Raw genomic sequence first — 17,803 nt, 5'->3', positions numbered from 1 at the left:
AACTGCCTCACTGCTACTATAAAAGGTCAAAGTGGAGAAAAACATCTCTTCTATTGCTCCACATTCCTGACACATCATTCCATTAAAAAGCTGGCACACAGGAGAATGCTGTTTTTCCATTAAGTAGCAGACCTGTTAAACGACGGAGATTACAGCTAGCCAAACTCAGAAGTTCCTCCAGTATGTCTTGCTGTCTATCAACTACTTCTCCTTAAAGTATAAATTAATAAAGTAGTGAAGGAGTTAAGTGTCTTAATGAGGAGTATTTTTTCTTTTTCTTTTTCTTTTTTTTTCTTTTTCTTTTTTCTTTTTTTTTCTTTTTCTTTTTCTTTTTCTTTTTCTTTTTCTTTTTCTTTTTCTTTTTCTTTTTCTTTTTCTTTCTCTTTTCTTTCTCTTTCTCTTTCTCTTTCTCTTTCTCTTATATAGCAGCAGCTATTGTCTAGACATTTGCTGTCTGATTTGTATTTTCAAACTTCTTTAGAAATATAAAACTTGATTTTTGTAATTTAATCATATCAAACATACACTGTACACACATCTAACCATCAATAGCTTTTGCGAAATGCAAAATAAAATGAGAAAGTACAACCAAATCAAAAAGAACACAAATGTCCACAATGAAAGCGTGAAGAGATTTTCACTTCAAGAGAATAATGTATCTAGTATTTTAGTACTTATTGTATTCTTCTGTCCACAAGAATTCTTCACATCTTACAGCTTAGAAGTATGTATAGAGAGACAGTATTTCTGTGAGATATTTGTGACCACTTAGATCCTTCTATGACATCTCTTTCTTTCCCAGCATCTGTCTCAGAATAACTTAATGAGAAGTTTACAACCCCAGCCAGTTTATCAAATTACATCCAGAATCAGCTTAAGATGTCCTGGAAGACAAAAACCATCATGTTTCTAATGTGATATATATATCCACCTGTTATCTAACGTATGGTATGTTTTTCATACGCTTGATGACATTCCCGACTTTTGTGTGGTGATGGCTGATACAGCAAGGGGTAAATGAATTACAGCCTTCAGGAGCCGTAGCTGGAGGCTAGTCAGGAGAACCTGTGGCAATGGAAAACTACTTTTGCATCCCAGTCTCAGCCCTTGTGCCTCTTCCAGTGCTCTGAGTTGGGTCTTCACCTGGTGTAGATGAACATTATTCTATTGAAGCATCTGTATTTGAGTAAACTTCTATTTCACCTGCTCAGTGATATCTATGTCTCTAAATTTATTCTCAAAACTCAGAGGAGAGAAATACTTTACATGTATAGTTAGGAGGTGTAATAGGAGGAAGAAACTAAGACTCTTGGTGGGCAAGGACTGCCCTGCAAAAAGATTTTTCAATTTCAGAAGTCTGTTCGCATAAGTAGAGGGCTTAAGTTCTTTTGAAACCCCTGTAACTTTGGATAATGTGGATAAGGACATACAGTTTAAGTTTCTCAGGAATTTGTCGTGTTCTTCTTATTAGGTTTTGAATATACTTGGAATATGGTGGACATCTATGTCTGGCTTGGTTGCATTTTAATTCTAGAGTTAATGGCTTATTTGCATATTTTAACTTTATTTTCTGGTGAGTATAAAAACATCAGAGAAGACATTTAATGATTTATTTACATAAAACTACTTCACTGTTTGAGTAGCTAGAAAGTATGGATTAACTTGAAATACAATTTTAATAAAGAATTTTTATTGCTTCTTCCTCTGCCCAATGGCTGTAGCTGAATGAAATACATGTATCATATGAAATACACTCCTTACTGATATTAGACTCCAAACTACTTCATGATGTGGAGACCAAATCCTAGCACTACTTCACGGAAGGAAAATTAGATGTTTCTTTGGATATTTTGATAATCATATATTGAAAATATAATCCTTGCATTTTAGTAATCAATCATTCTGGGGGTTATAGTGAAGATGAAAAGGGAGGAATTTAAACATAGTTAAAGAGTTAATGTAAAGCACACAGCTTGCCATGCATAAATGTTTTTGAGATGATACAATACAGTAATAATAGTGCATCTTGAAAAGTGGTTTCTAAAATCACCTAGGTCATCACTACTGATCATCTCCTTCAAGCAGTTGCATTTTAAGTAGTTTTACATCGTTAGACTTTGTACAGAGTTGTTTACATTGGCTTAAATGCAGTCTTTAGTTAATAATGGCAGGATCCTTCTGTGCACTATTGAAAGAGAGAGGCAACTGACCTAGGACTTTGATGTGTAAATGAGACGCAATGAAGAGCCAATAAATTTTGTGATTTCTGTAGGGTATACATGGATAGAAGGCAATTACATAAGGTCATTTGGAAGGGAAATATCAGCAATACGTAGGCATACACTGAGGTAGCCTTTGTCAGTTCTTATGTCTCTGATAGCTTCCTATAATAAAAAAAAAAAAGAACCCACAATTCCACAGGGCCAAATCCAGCCCTGCAGCTGTTCTGAACCACAAGCACAGCTCAAAGAATGCACAAAGCTGCTTTAAATGGCTCCTTAGGGTCATGGCTACTCCTCTTCACTGGAGAAGCCAGAATTCATTGACAACCTGGTTCACAAATTCTGGCTTTCATCTTTCATAACATCTCCTCAAATATTCTCTCCTCCTTTCCTGATTATGTTAGAAATTAATTCTCCTTTCTCTTATCTTAATTTTGTCCTTTATAACAGAATGCATAGCAAACGTGAAATTGTGCTGTACAAATATTATCTCCTACAGTTATCACTGTAGACATTTAAACCCTTTGTCTTTTCTGAATTAACATTTTTATGCCCATTTGCATTACATGCATAATAACATTAGTTGTTATTGATGCTATACTTTCCATGATTTAGAAATATGATATTATTACCTCCTAAATAGTACTTTCAAGAATCATTTACTGTCCGAATGAGAATATTCCTCTAGAAAACAAAAAAAACCAAAACAAAGCAAAGAGTTTTGGTCAGTTCTTTCCATAGTTTCCTTTGATAAAATCAGAGCACTATGGGTCTGTTAATGTGTGGTGCCTGATTCCTTATATATGTAGACCAACTCTCCGGAATATCAGGACATTTTTTGGATAAGGGAATGAACAGAATTTTCTGAGACATCCATGCTAGTACCAAGCCGTGTGAAAGTCCCACTCCTTCTCTATTTCCCTCTGATTATCAGTGCCAAATAACACCAAGCCAAGACTTATGAGCTGGCTAGCTCTTAATCCATTTAACAGGTCACGTGGTGATAAGATCATAGTGGCTGCACTCACTTGGCAATAAATGAGATTCTTTAGAGAATCTAAAATGTATGACATCTTGAATACCATATTTGTAGCCTTATCAAAGAAATATAACAAATTAGTTGTCAATATTAAGTGAAATAAATTATATTACTTTAATTCCTTAATAATTAAACAATATATAATATGGTTTATTGTTTTACCCAGGGCTGATATCATATTAGCACACACAGGTTATCCTGTTTCTTTTTAAAAAATGTTAATCCATTATTAACTTTTCTTCTCATTCTATGATTTCCCCAGTGTTATAATACTAACTGAAAATCAGTGTTAATGAGTGAGTGTGCTCATCAGCCAGAATTTTCAGAGTCATTTTAGACAGGTTACAGAAAATGCTCATTTTGGAAGTGCTGTTAGAATACGATGGTAAAATGTCCCTTGCATAATGCTAGGATATAAATCATTTCATCATTGTCATTGGTATAAGTCTATTTTATATCAATTTTTTTCCTGTTTACAGAACAGTGAATTTTATGAAAAAAAACCCAAATCAAATCAAACCAAACCAAACTAAAACAACAACAACAAAACACACAAAAAACCCCCGCACGAAAAACCACCAGCTTTTCTCCCTTAATACTGATATTTTATTCATGTTATTAATGTAGCAGACCATATGGATTTCTTTTCCTTTTAAGGTAAGAAAACACAAATGGAAGTCCAGCATGTAATATAATTTTATGTACATATGTGTCTCTCTACTCATGTGTATATATATGTTGATAAATATGTCATAAACATATATAATCTAAATATGCACAGGTAATTAAGTAAAGAATTTGACACTGTTTCCCACAACATTTTCCTGGAGAAACTGGCAGCTCATGGCTTGGATGGGCATGCTCTTAACCAGGTAAAGAACTGGCTGGATGGCAGGGCCCAAAGGGTTGTGATGAATTGAGTCAATTACAGTCAGCAGCCAGTCACAAGTGGTGTTCCACAGGGCTCAGTATTGGGGCCAGTTCTGTTTAATATCTTTATCAATGATCTAGATGAGGGAATCAAGTGCACCCTTAGTAAGTATGCAAACAACACCAAGTTGGGTGAGAGTGTTGATCTGTTCAAGGGTAGGAAGGTTCTACAGAGGGATCTGGACTGACTGGATCAGTGGGCTGAGGTGAATCATATGAGGTTCAACAAAGCCAAATGCTGAGTCCTGTACTGGATCATAAAAACCCCATGACACACTATGGGCTTGGGGGTGAGTGGCTGGAAATATACCTGGCAGAAAAGGATCTTGAGAAAAGGAGACCAAAGGGAGACCTTACCGCTCTCTAGAACTACCATAAAGGAGGTTGTAGTGAGATGGATGTCGGTCTCTTTTCCCAAGGTAACAAGTGATAGGGACATCATTTAGAGGTGGACTTGGCAGTGCTAAGTTAATGGTTGGACTCAATGATCTTAAAGGTCTTTTCCAACCAAAATGATTCTAAGATTCTGTGTAAATATGCATATAAATAAAGTTAATGTATAATAACATATAAACATACAAATATATAGTTGCCCTCTTGTTACCCTTAAATTTTACATAGTATCTCTTTTGTATCTTATTACTCTTCAATAAATGCCTGGTCTTGATTTTTGTTCATTAATGTATACCTTTTCTTTCATTTATTGAATATTTTTACATCAAAAGCTGCTTTATAAAACAAAATTTACAAAATATTTTTGCATTTAAGATAGTAAGTGAACACATTAAAAATCATAGAAACAGTGGTGATGGTCATCAAATCAATTGTCATCAACAATTTTTAAATAATAATTGAAAATTGAACTTACACGCCTACTCCTATTTCAACTGAATTGTTTTCAAAATTATTTTGACAAAAGGTATTCTTGACCTCATATTGTTACAAGAAAATCATATATATTATAAAAATGTAAAATTTCAAGTGTGACAACTTTTGAGGTTAAGATAAAACAATTTAGTTCTAAAAAATATGTAGTGCAAGGTTTTGAAACTCATCTAATCATGTCTAGACACCAAACAGTTTAGACCTCCAAAACACTGATTCCCTAAAGCAAACTGTGAGAACTCAGTGAAGTTATACAAATATTATTACTGTTTATAGTACACTCCTCATAGATCCAAAACATAAACAGGTTCATTTTGTGCATAAAAGCAGAATTTGAGCTAATTAATATTCAAATCAAAGGTTTTCTTGTTATTAAGAATAATTTCTACACCCTTTAGTAAGAAGAATAGATTAGTGCTTATACATCCTTCAAGAAGGCATGTTTTCGGAATATCCCTTCTTCTTTTAAAATATTCTTACTTTTTCATCTTTAGAAAATACCAGGTACGCTATTATAAGAGGAAAATCCTTTCTTCTTTTGAGGTTAATGGGTTGGTTGGAATTAATATCCTTGCTTTCCAAAAGAGAGTTTTCAGCTATAGCCTGATGTCCTAGACATCTAAACAACTTGGCAAAGTTTTTACATTCAGGAAATGGTTGAGGAAGCCATAAGCTTTGTCACCTCCTTCACACTAGGTAAGATCAATGATGTTGAATAATGCCAGCCAAGCATTTTTGCTGAGTGACAGGTGACAACATCTGAATAACAACGAATATCTTGGAAAACACACGGTAATGAAATACGTGGCAAAACTCTGAATTACTACCTTTGCATCCAATGTGATTAGTTAGGTATGTATTGTGAATACTTTGTGTCAGGATGGTGTGCCTAGGTGATAATTAAAAGATTAAATTGTGGCTCAATTGACTTTGCTGAGTGATAAGCAATTAAACTGGTTATCAATAAATATCCTGGCCCTATTTGGCATATGATATGGTAAGTAATGTGAATGAGTTTTGTGCAGCATTTTAGATGTTACAGATTGTACACACGGCACTTGTTTTCTTCTGTACATAAACCCACTAGTATAATGAAATAGAAAGTATTAATTCCCAAGTGTTTTTAATCCTTTCCTTTTCAAATAAGAAAACAGAAAAACAAAAGAGAAAAAAAAAATAAAAAGAGAAGAAAAAAAAACAGGAAAAATTAAAAATACTTTCCCCAAGTAGGTTTCTCAATATCTGTCCCAACCCTGATACAGCATGCTCTGTAACAATGCTGAGTGTTAAAGATGTGACAAGTGGAATATAGGAATGTGATTTGAAAAGTAAGATGATAGATAATACAGTGTGAATACAATCACTGAGAGGGTTAAAGTATCTCAGTATTTCATAGAATAGCACCTAGAGAACTAATCCTTCAAGAACTCTGGTGCAGTTATTTTAATTAGGATAAGAAAGTTAGTTGTCTGTGCTTCTATTTTAATACATAATTTGTTTGATGAAAAGCTCCCAAATTATAAATCAGTTTGGGTAAAGCTAGATTCACTGACAAACCTGTGCTGAATTTGACTAATTGGTTCAGTTTAATAAAAAGGAAAAAGTCCCACTTTAACTAGTTAGGGAAGTGATTAGAAAAGGTGGTTTCTAGGAAATAGAAAACATAGATTCAGGCTTTCGTTGCAGTCTGCTTCAGAGAATGGATTTGATTTGTGGTTCCACATATCTTAATTGAAGAGATTTTCTTTTTTTTTTTTTCAAGCACATCCCCATTCTAAAGTAGATTCTATAAGCTTTTATTCATTTTTCTGTAATGATGCGATTCAATTTTAGATCAAGTATTATTAACTTCTATGTTGTAATCTTCCCGTAAGTGTCTACAGACACTTTAAGTTCGTGCTGTAGTCCATGGAGATAAGACTCAATCTGAGTGCCCTCTGAGACACTATAGGGTATTGAAGACATGAGGTTAGCGCGTAATAACTCAGGATTTATGATGACCTGTGTCCCTTTCCAGTGGATGATGTTGTGGAATACACTCCATTTACTTGTCTGCAACACCTAAAATGGTTTTGTGATCAACATATAACCAGAAAATGCTGAAGATAGCATTCAGATATAACTTGAAATGGCCAATGCTAACCAAGACATGTACAAACCTAGATTGTGATACCAGGACTTGTAGAAAACCTATGCCCTTCTGGGCCAGTACTTGAAGGCAGGGGAAGGGTGATCCAGGAAAACCGAAACTGAGGAGTGCATATATAGCAATTTTAATTGCATTATTACTCACATTGAATTTTTTTTGCATATATGTGTTATTTCTCTGTAATACTTTCTTTTAACTAAAAATGATTCTTGATCAAGGCAGGTTCAGACGGAGCAAGCCTGACAATCTGTAGTCTTGAGGCCTTACAAACTCAGTAAAGAGCCTATGACCTGTTACTAGACTGTTAATACCATATTGCGCAACTACAGAATTATACTCCAGGAATTTACCCATAGCCTGCCTATTTCTAACTTTGTGTGCAAAGACTGAAAGTTGAGCCTAATTTACCAATACTTCTGTACTGCTCTGATAATGCAGAATAACAAGGAATGGAGCATCTGTTCTTCCATGAAGGACCTACGTTGACAGTTGACACTTTACTGAGGCATACAAACACAATCACATTTGGGTTGGACTAGATGATCTCCTGAGGTCCCTTCCAACCCCAGCCATTCTGTGATTCCGTGACATTTGTGCAACATTACATTACTGAAGGCACCAGATATATTGCAAATGAGACTCCCACTAAATACAGTGAAAAACTGCCTCGTTCTATTTTTTGTATGAAGAAAGGAGAACACCTATAAGCATCTTGAAATAACAAATTAAGAAAAGTAGATTGCTTTATAAAATATTCATGCAGTCCTTTCTTGGGAAGACAAGTCAGTGATTTGCAGAAATTAAAATGAATTCATACTTCTGAATAAAAAAAGATAAACCTATACATTAAGTATTAAATTGCTTCAGTATAGAAAACTGCATCACTTTCAAAAGTGCTTGAGAAATATGTAAAATAACTATATATTCTAAGAAAGAGAAGTAGTTGGATTTTTAAAAATTAGTCTGAGCAACATGGCAATGAACCGAAATCTGAAGGCCAAAAGCAATACTTCTTAACTCACGGCATTACAGGAAACTAGAAATCAAGCTACACTTGTACAGTTGTGTTGTAAATCCACTCACTTATTACACTAATACTTGAATCAGGCAATGGAAAATCTGCTAAAAATATATGTAAGAGAAAGCAAAAATTTAGAAATTAAATGATTCCTCATAAGAATAGCAAAAAACCAAACCAAACCAAACAAACACAAACTGGCACTGCTTTCAGGAATATGGTTTCTAGTAAATTTTGTTATAATACTGATGAACAGAAAGGGAGGAAGACCTTTTAATTCTTTTTTAATTATTATTTTTCATTTAATGTCAATAAGAAGTGGTCTAGCCAAACTTTTATTATTTTTCTCCAAAGCAGGACTTCATAGTGATGTCTAGTACTTTAAGCAAAAAAAGACTGAGTGCAAAGAAGGCAACTAATTGTTGTAAATGAAAGGCCAGACGGTTCAATCCTCTAATCTCTCTGAAAATAATATGTAAAGTCTTTATATTTTAGTTCCGCCTGTTTGGAAATTAAAGAAAACAAGGTCACAATAAAGTCTTTCTAAGTATCACATCCTGTATCAGATGAATAGCTTCAATTTCCCAGTTCTAGGATGAAAGGAGCAATTAGAGCTGTTCTTTGGAGATCCATAAGAGGTTGGCCGTGGATGGATGAAAATGTTATTTGTGGATTGTTGGCAAGCTTAAAATATTTTTGAATATCGAAGTCTTTTGGATTTTAGTTTGGTCCTTTAAATTGATATGGAATGGATGGAACATCCATTAGGATGGAACAGTCAACCAGAAAGAGTAAGAAGCCACTGAAGTCTCTTCTGTTATAATATGGATAGCATTATAAGTGGTTCATAAATGAATACCCAAGTTCTGGTTTTTAGCCCTGTGTTTGTGCACATCCCTATGTTTACTGGCCTTCACAGTTCTATGAATGCTATCCAATTTCTGAACAGCCTTTTTTAATAAACAACAAACAGAACAAAAGTATGCAATGAATTTTCCAACTTGTGTAATAGTAATTGTAAATGTTCTTCTATGACTTTAGCATCCAATCAGTTTGCCTTAAATATTGGATGTTTTCTTGTCTTTAGCAAAGAAAATGTCACAAGACTAGCTGTACTCCATCATCAAAAATAATTTGATTTATACTTTCATACATAAATGTATGTCTTGGATGAGTTATAGATGATGCCTGAGTATCTTTTTAAGGAAAGACCATTTTTGTTTAATTGTAGTTTTGTTTCTGTACAGATACATTCTGACACTAATTTCTCTCCTACTGAAAGGAAAGAAGAAATTTTAATGTGAGAGGGAAGCACAAGAAATCTCCTACAGTCTTATCAACCAGAGTATGGACAAGAAACACATCATAAAATGTGATACATAAAATGTAATTCATTTTATCTGCTGACATGTTCAGGCAAAGCCATGCGTAAAGTCTAAAACATATCTAAACCTTTTTTTTTTATTAAAAAAAAAAAATAATTTTTCTTTTACCAGCCTGCTGCACAAGCAAGAAAGAATATCCTGGTGTTGCTGTGGATTTCAAAAATGCTTCTCTGCCCTGGAATTGAGCAACTTTGTAGAAAAAGATCTGCAGTATAACATTAGGTCATTCTGTTAATTCATTAAAACTGTATTCGACTACAGAAAAGACCCGTCTCACATCTGACAGGCAGAAACTGCTGGTGGAGAATCCCAGAGAACCCACTACAAGAACATGATAAAAATTTTCTTGGAGATTACAGTGATTTGTGCTCCAGAGATTTCTGGGGCCAAAGGAGGTCTCCTTGGATATATCTTTCAACAGATTTTTCTTGAATGAAATTATTTAAATTAAAACCACAATCCATCTTACCACTTAACAAATACAAGGTGAAAGAAGATAATATAATGTATCTATATTGTGTAGGTAGGATTTTTCCATCTGTGTACCTATCTGAGAGACAATTTTTGTGTTTTCAAGCACCACAGAAGGAATAATAGTAAAAAGATAAAATCAATGCCCATTTGATCAGATCTTTTTTCAGCAACACAACAAAACAGACAAGTACCAATCATTCAGGTTTGGTATCCAACACATTCACAAATAAGCTTAAGTGTGAAAAATAACATTTCAGGGAAGTATGGAAAAAGATATTTCTGTAAGCAGTTAGAAATAAATCAATAAGGCAAAAACAAAAGAGTAGTTCACAGCTCTTCTCCATACATCTCAGAGGAATGGTGTTAAAGCCCCACACAAATAACTTCACAAAACTTGAGAATTCTGTGTTCATCTCATTCTTCAGTGTTAAAGAAGCTATTGAGATGAAAGGTTATTATCTTCTATACTATGCATGATTTACCCATATACTAAATTTCCGTGTTTTTGTCATTGTTGTTGGGTTTTTAAAATTCATTTTTCTAAACAATTACTCTAATAGAAGTATTTACAATTCAAATTTCTCTTTTCATCATTTTTTCACTTTAAGGTGAATTTTATCAACACGCAAATCAATAATTCAGAACTTGCTAGAGACTGAAATAAAGATTTGATAAACAAGAAAAAAAAAAGGTAGCTTCTGGATATAGGCAGCTTTTTCTCAGCTTCTGGCTCCCATGAACATCACAATAACTTGAAATAGCACTTTAAAAGATTCCTTGTGTTTGCTGCTGTTTTTACACCTTAAGCATTTTTTTTCTATGAACCTAAATTTACTTTTGAAATCCTCTTTCTGTTTAGGACAGTGTATTCATCCTGACTAAGACTATTGAAAATAGAATCAAACAGCTAATTGACAGGTATTTAAAAATGAACAGATGATTGCGGAAGCAAATTAAAGTAATAAACTTTTGAAAAGGGCTTGCCCACTTAGACATCAATGGAATGGATGAAAGGAACTCAGAAATCAGTCTGTAGCTGGACTAATAACATCTAGCTCTGACCTCCTAAAGAAAGGATGTCTGTTGTCACTGACGAAACACCAATGTCTATCATCAGTGGGATGTTTTGCCATTATGAAAGGGGTCTTATTCTGGCGTGAGTCATTATAAAATCTCTCTTTACTCTTGACTGTCTAACCATGGTGGACTTCAGTTGTGTAAACATAAGTGTCAGGTGCCATGTCAGATCTGCTGGACTATCCAAAATGTTCACAGAAGGCCAGAAAGAGACCTCTGAGAGATACATTTCTGGAGATGCAGCTGAAAGTCTGCTGAAATATGTTATATCAACTCAAATGACTCCAGGCACTTAAGGAGATTACGGGCAGCTTTGGGTATTATTTCTGAGCGCCTACTGCAGTCAATGGATCCAGAATCAATATATAGAACTTTATACAGTTGCTTTCACATGAGTATCTATTGTAATTTGAAATGCCTGGTGGTATCCTGACTGTTGTCTATATGTACGGATGTTCCATGTGTCATTTCCAGCCCTCTCTTGGTATTTTGGATATACTAGTACCATTGAAAAGGCACTAGAAGTCTAAGTTCAGTCAGTTGAGTAGAGTTGCTCGTAACAAATATCAGTCTGAGATACCTTTAAGTATAATCTCAGACTTGAAATCTATGTTTACATCTATTAATACATGGATATATTTCAAATGGTGTTGACCATTAAAAGATTCCCATAGCTTCGACTGAAGCAACTTAGTGTTTAGTGTTTTTGAAAACTGGAAAAAAACCTAACATATTGCACAATGATGAGGACAAATTCTGTTAATAATTATCTTGTAAAACACTCAGTCACATTTCGGCAGAGTAACATTTTAATTTCCTTAGGGCAAATCAGCAAAACTTGACTTCACCTACCTTCATGACTAACCCTTCAAAATTCTTCCTTTTCTCAATATTATGCAAATCTTTCTGAATGTTGGTTTGTATTTAGGAAAACCTATATGTAACTTTGCAGGCAGATGCAGGCTTTTCTCTCTGAGCCTTAAGGCAGACAGGGCCTAGCCAGTTCCCAGACTGGGTAACTGCAGTTAATAAGTCTATAGAACAATGTAGAAAGCCACTGTGTCTGCAGTAGAAAGCTCATAACATTTATTTTAGAGGTGTCAGAGACATCAATTATTACATTTATGATGGTTTGGTAAAGTAATAAAGTCTCTTTGACGTTATTTCTATAGTTTTAGTCTGACACAAACTTCCAGCCTCTCATAATTGCTTGCCTTTCTACATACATGCAATCAAAATTTTGAGATATCTACTCCCAGCCATGAAAACCGAATGATGTCTTTTTTTATTTTCTATCTGCAGAGTAGTTTTTCAGCAGATCACTGCGTTGAAGTGATTGGAAGCTTTAAATATTTGGGGTTTTTTTGTAAAAAAACTCCATTATTTAACACAAATCTAGTTTTGCCTTATTAACATTTTAAGAAACCTTATGCACTGATGGTGTTACCATGCAAAATGAATTATTTGAAAAAAGGCAGAACAATTTCAGCTGTTCTGTCACCCAAAAAAAAAAAAACAACAAAAAATAAACAAACAAAAAAACCCACAATGACATTCACAAGTCCTTTCTCCTGAGGAGTTATTCTACAGAACATGGAAAAAACTGCAGACAGATAGATTATTCTTTATCATCTCCATGCAATGCATTGAGTTATCAAGAAGTTTTTTCTATATTAATGTAATGTGGCTGAGTGGTAGGCCTCAGGACTTTTCTCTGTGACATTAGCTGAATAGCTGAGAGGAACAAGCTTGTTCAAGTGAAAAAGGGAAAAAACCCATTATGACTTCTCCTTTGTTCTCTCAATCTTTCACAATGTTCTGACTGAAGACAAAGTGTGAAGACCAGAGACAGTGAGCATCTGAAGGAGGAGCAATACCAAAAGAAAGAATTACAAAGAATTTTTGAGTCATATTTAATTTCAATTTAACTTTGTTCTCTCCATGTTCCATTTTTTCATCTGTATCAAGAATAAGAACAGAATTCAGCCACTCCAAAGGAAAAACAAAACAAAACAAAAGAAACCAAGAAGCTTCTCAAAACCTGTCTATAAAAATAACAGTTGTAATCCAAACTTTTGGTTAGTGCTTGTGTAAGTACATTATGCAGCATATATCGAGCATGCACAGTTCTAGAAAAGGCCTTATGAACTTTAAATTACCTTTTTATGTCTCACACAGATTTTAAGAGAATGCCTATCAGATGCGGTATTTTCACAGAAATGGTTCTGTCCCTCAATATTCCTATTTGACTTTTTTATAAATAGGCACTCCACAGATATGAAAGATTGTGTTTATGGAATTATTGCAGCCTTTCAGTACATAAAAAGAGCCTATAAGAAAGATGAGGACAGACTTTTCAGAAGGGTGTGTTATGACAGGAGAAGGTGTAATGGTTTTAAAGTAAAAGAGGAGAGGTTCAGACATGAGGAAGAAATTTTTTACAATTAGGGTGGTGAAACACTGGCACAGGTTGCCCAGAGAGGTGGTAGATGTCCCATTCCTGGAAACATTCAAGGTCAGGCTGGACAGGGCTCTGAGCAACCTGATCTAGTTGAAGATGTCCCTGCTCATTGCAGGGGGTTGGACTACATGACCATTGAAGGCCCTTTCCAGTCCAAACTATTCTATGATTCTATGATTTCACCTAATGTGAAAAGAGAAACAACAAAATCATATCACTATCCAAATAGCTACATACAGTAAATCAATGAACAGTAGTGGAGCGTGAATGTTAGGGAACATCACTTTCACCATTGTGAAATCCTAGTTATACTAAGAAACTAAAAAAAAGTGTAATTCAGAAATGTACACATAAAATATACTTGTTTATTTAGCACCCATCAAAGGCTAGCTTAATTAAAGTAGCATCCAAATGACCTCATTATGCATTTTAAATTTTCTCTCCACAAAATCTTTTCTATGGTGGTGTATATGTATATAAAAGTGGGTAAACTAGACATGTTTGATGTTATTAAACAGGTGTTAAAAAATTGTAAGGCTGTACTGTTTAAGCGAAAAATGGGTAAATTTCCCTAGGTTTATTCTCATCTATTATATGGCCTCTTTACCTTATGGTAAAGAGCTGACACCATTGATTTTATAACTACTCCTAAATGGGCATGGACTTAATTCCAGTCCTGAACATCTGATGCAGACATAAAGCAGATATACAACATTTTCAAGAATCACACCAAAGGTTTGTTAAATGTGTACATTTCCTGCACAGGACAAAAATCTTAGAAAGTATCTTTTGAACTTGTTGCCTCCATGAGTGAGGATAAATTTAACTTTCAGCTGATGACACCTATAAAATAGAGAAAATAATATTAAATCTAATAATAAATCATAGAATCATAGAATGGTTTGGGCTGGAAGAGACGTTAAAGATTACCTCATTCCAAACCCCCTGCCATAGGCAGGGACACCTTCTGATAGACAAAGTTACTGAAAACCCCATCCAACCTGGCCTTGAACACTTCCACGGATGGGGCATCCACAACTTCTCTGGGCAGCCTGTTCCAGTGCCTCACCACCCTCATGGTGAAGAATTTCTTCCTTGTATCAAATCTAAATCTACCCTCTTTCAGTTTAAAGCCTCTTGTCCTATCACTACAGGCCCTTGTGAAAGGTCCCTCTCCAGCTTTCTTGTAGGTCCCCTTTAGGTACTGGAAGGCTGCTATAAGGTCTTCCTGGACCCTTCTCTTCTCCAGGCTGAACTACTCCAACTGTGTCAGCCTGTCTTCACAGGAGAGGTGCTCCAGCCCTCTGATCATCTTTATAGTCCTTTTCTGGACTCACTCCAATGTCTGTTTTATGTTGGGGGCTCGAGACCTTGAATGCAGTACTCCAGGTGGGGTCTCATAAGAGCAGAATAGAGGGGGAGAATCACCTCCCTTGACCTGCTGCCCATGCTTCTTTTCACACACCTAGGATATGGTTGGCTTTGCAAGTGCACATAGCCAGGTCACGTTGAGCTTCCTATCAATCAACACACCTTTTTTTTTTTTTTTTCAGAGGTCTTATCTCAGCTGATCTCTAACCTGTATTTGTGCTTGGGATTGCCCTGACCTATGTGCAGGACCTTGCACTTGGCTTTCGTGAGGATTTCACGGCCTTACCTCTCAAGCCTGTCAAGGTCCCCTGGATGGCATCCCTTTCCTACAGTGTGTTGATTGCACCACACATCTTGGTGTCATACGCAAACCTGCTGAGGATGCACTCAGTCCCACTGTCCATGTCACAGAAAATATGTCAAACAGCACCAGACCCAGTACCGACCCCTGAGGAACACCACTCATCACTGGTCTCCACTTGGACATTGAGCTATTGACCACAACTCTGAGTATGACTATCCAGCCAATTCCTTATCCACCAGGTGGTCCCTCTGTCAAATCCATGTATTTCCAACTTAGAGACAAGGATGTCATGGAGGACAGTGTCAAATGCTTTGCACTAGTCTAGGTATGTTATGCATAATACTGGAATTAAAAACAGAACACTTGATGCACCAGAAAGAGCTGTTATTTGTGCCACAGAAGAGTTTACGGACTGAGAAACATCTATTTTAACAACAATTAGAGCTTAAGATGTCTGTAAATGACAAAGGTCCTGTTCTCAATTTTTAAATTTAGTTTACACTGAAGTATAATTTACTACTCCATTGCTTGTGTCAGAGATAGAAGAAATTAATACAGAGTTGATAAGGATTTTGAAAAGACTGAGACTGTGTTTCCCACAGCAGTGAAAGGAACTGCCAACATTTGGCTGATATGATTGCTTTACTGGTGTTTGGATTTTATCTTGTGTATTTACCATGCACAGTATGATAGTTCAGCTACAGTTATTCCTAAGTGTCATTTTATTATTTAAAATGGAAGTAAAAAAATAAAGAAATTCATCTATCCCTCTAAATTAGAAATACATTGTTTTCTAAATGTAAGGGATTAACCGAATTTAAAAATGACATGCAAGATGAAAGCTGGTTAAAGGACTTTAGATATAAACCCTTGTTGGAGGAAGTTCAGTTGCTAAGCAACAAAACCCACAAAGTGTTAGGTTCATAAAATGCTGATTAATTAATATACTTAGTAGATAGCGAACAAAGCCATAAATCATGCTTGCAAGGTTATATTAAAGAAGCAAGTCAAACATTTCAGGTAGCATCTTCAATATTCACTCAAAATTGGAGCCCATGATCAAATTTCCTTTTCTTCCAGTGGGCAGCTAAAAGCTAGACACTGCTGCAAATTTCAGTCTAAATGTACCTATGCTAAATATCCAGTACTATGAAGACTTACTGTCTTACTATGAAAAATAAATGTGGCTGATGTGTTATGGGAAATGAGTGGTCACAATAATTGCTAATAACCTAATTAGAAATATAATACCTGATTTCTGATTATGAATCAAATAAGAAAACTAAACAAAAGTTTTATTTTAATATATCTGTTTAATATTCTAGTGCTGAACAAAGCTGAAACTGCTAGAGAATAGGAGATGAATGACTTATATTGTAATTTAATTGACTAATTACAGAAACATCATAAAAGCTTCAACCATGTAGGAGAAACTTAAACTGAGAGATCTTGAAAGATCAAAAATAAATTAAGTAAGTTTTGGAAACGAGAGGTTTTACAGTATCAAAAGGCACACAGGATCATGCAAAATTAATCAAGGAAACCTTATTAGAAATCCTGTATAGAAGTAGGATACTGCTAAAGCTTTGCAACATTGCAAGGCGCATAATGTCAAAGTAAGAACATGGAATCAAAAAATCCATTACAAATAGAATTGTTAGAAAGTAGACTATCTCAAAGAACAAAATGTGAGTAGTCCAAAATGTTATAAACAAGCAAACAACAATGGACATCAGGAAGCCTTTCCCTGGACTCCCTCAGGTATCTGTATCTGAAAACAAAACAAAACAACACAACAACAACAACCAACGAAACAAACTCTACGACAACAAAACAAAAGTAAAACCATCAACAACAAAATAACATGCACAAATCAGTTTTCTTATTGCAGGTAGATACAATATGAGCTTTTCGAAAGGAGTCAGGCCACCAACAGTAAAAAAAAAAAAAAACAAACCCCAAAAAACTAACAAATCAACAAACAAACAAAAACAAACACAAAAAACCCAAAACATGTAGAAGACATAAACATCCACTCTGGATAAGAGATCTAGAATAAGCTTTTGTGATTGATCAAAGAAAATGGTATGAAATATCCACAGCTCCTCACTACAAAAACAATGTAGAAAGAAAACCATGATCAGCTACACTACTAGTCTTTATAGTCTGTACTGCGCAAGTTTAGAAAACACTGGCAGTTCACAAGCTCTTGGAAAAATTCAGAAACTGTATCGAACACCTCTTGAGCTAAGCAGTTTGAGTTATGAAATTTTGGGCCAAAGAATTAGACTCTGGATGGTATTAGTTATCCTATGATCTGAGCTCAGAGGAGGAAGAATAAAATATGCCTAAGCATTTTCAGAGATCTAGATAATAATAATAATATTTGCAATACCTTATATATGTTAATACTTAATGCATCTTTACAACATCTACTGCATCTTAACCATTTATTTCAGTAGTCATTAGCTTAGACACTTTTTACTTA

Source organism: Caloenas nicobarica, chromosome 1 (genome assembly GCF_036013445.1).
Source record: "Caloenas nicobarica isolate bCalNic1 chromosome 1, bCalNic1.hap1, whole genome shotgun sequence".
Classification (NCBI taxonomy): domain Eukaryota; kingdom Metazoa; phylum Chordata; class Aves; order Columbiformes; family Columbidae; genus Caloenas; species Caloenas nicobarica.
This window is presented reverse-complemented; position numbering follows the sequence as displayed.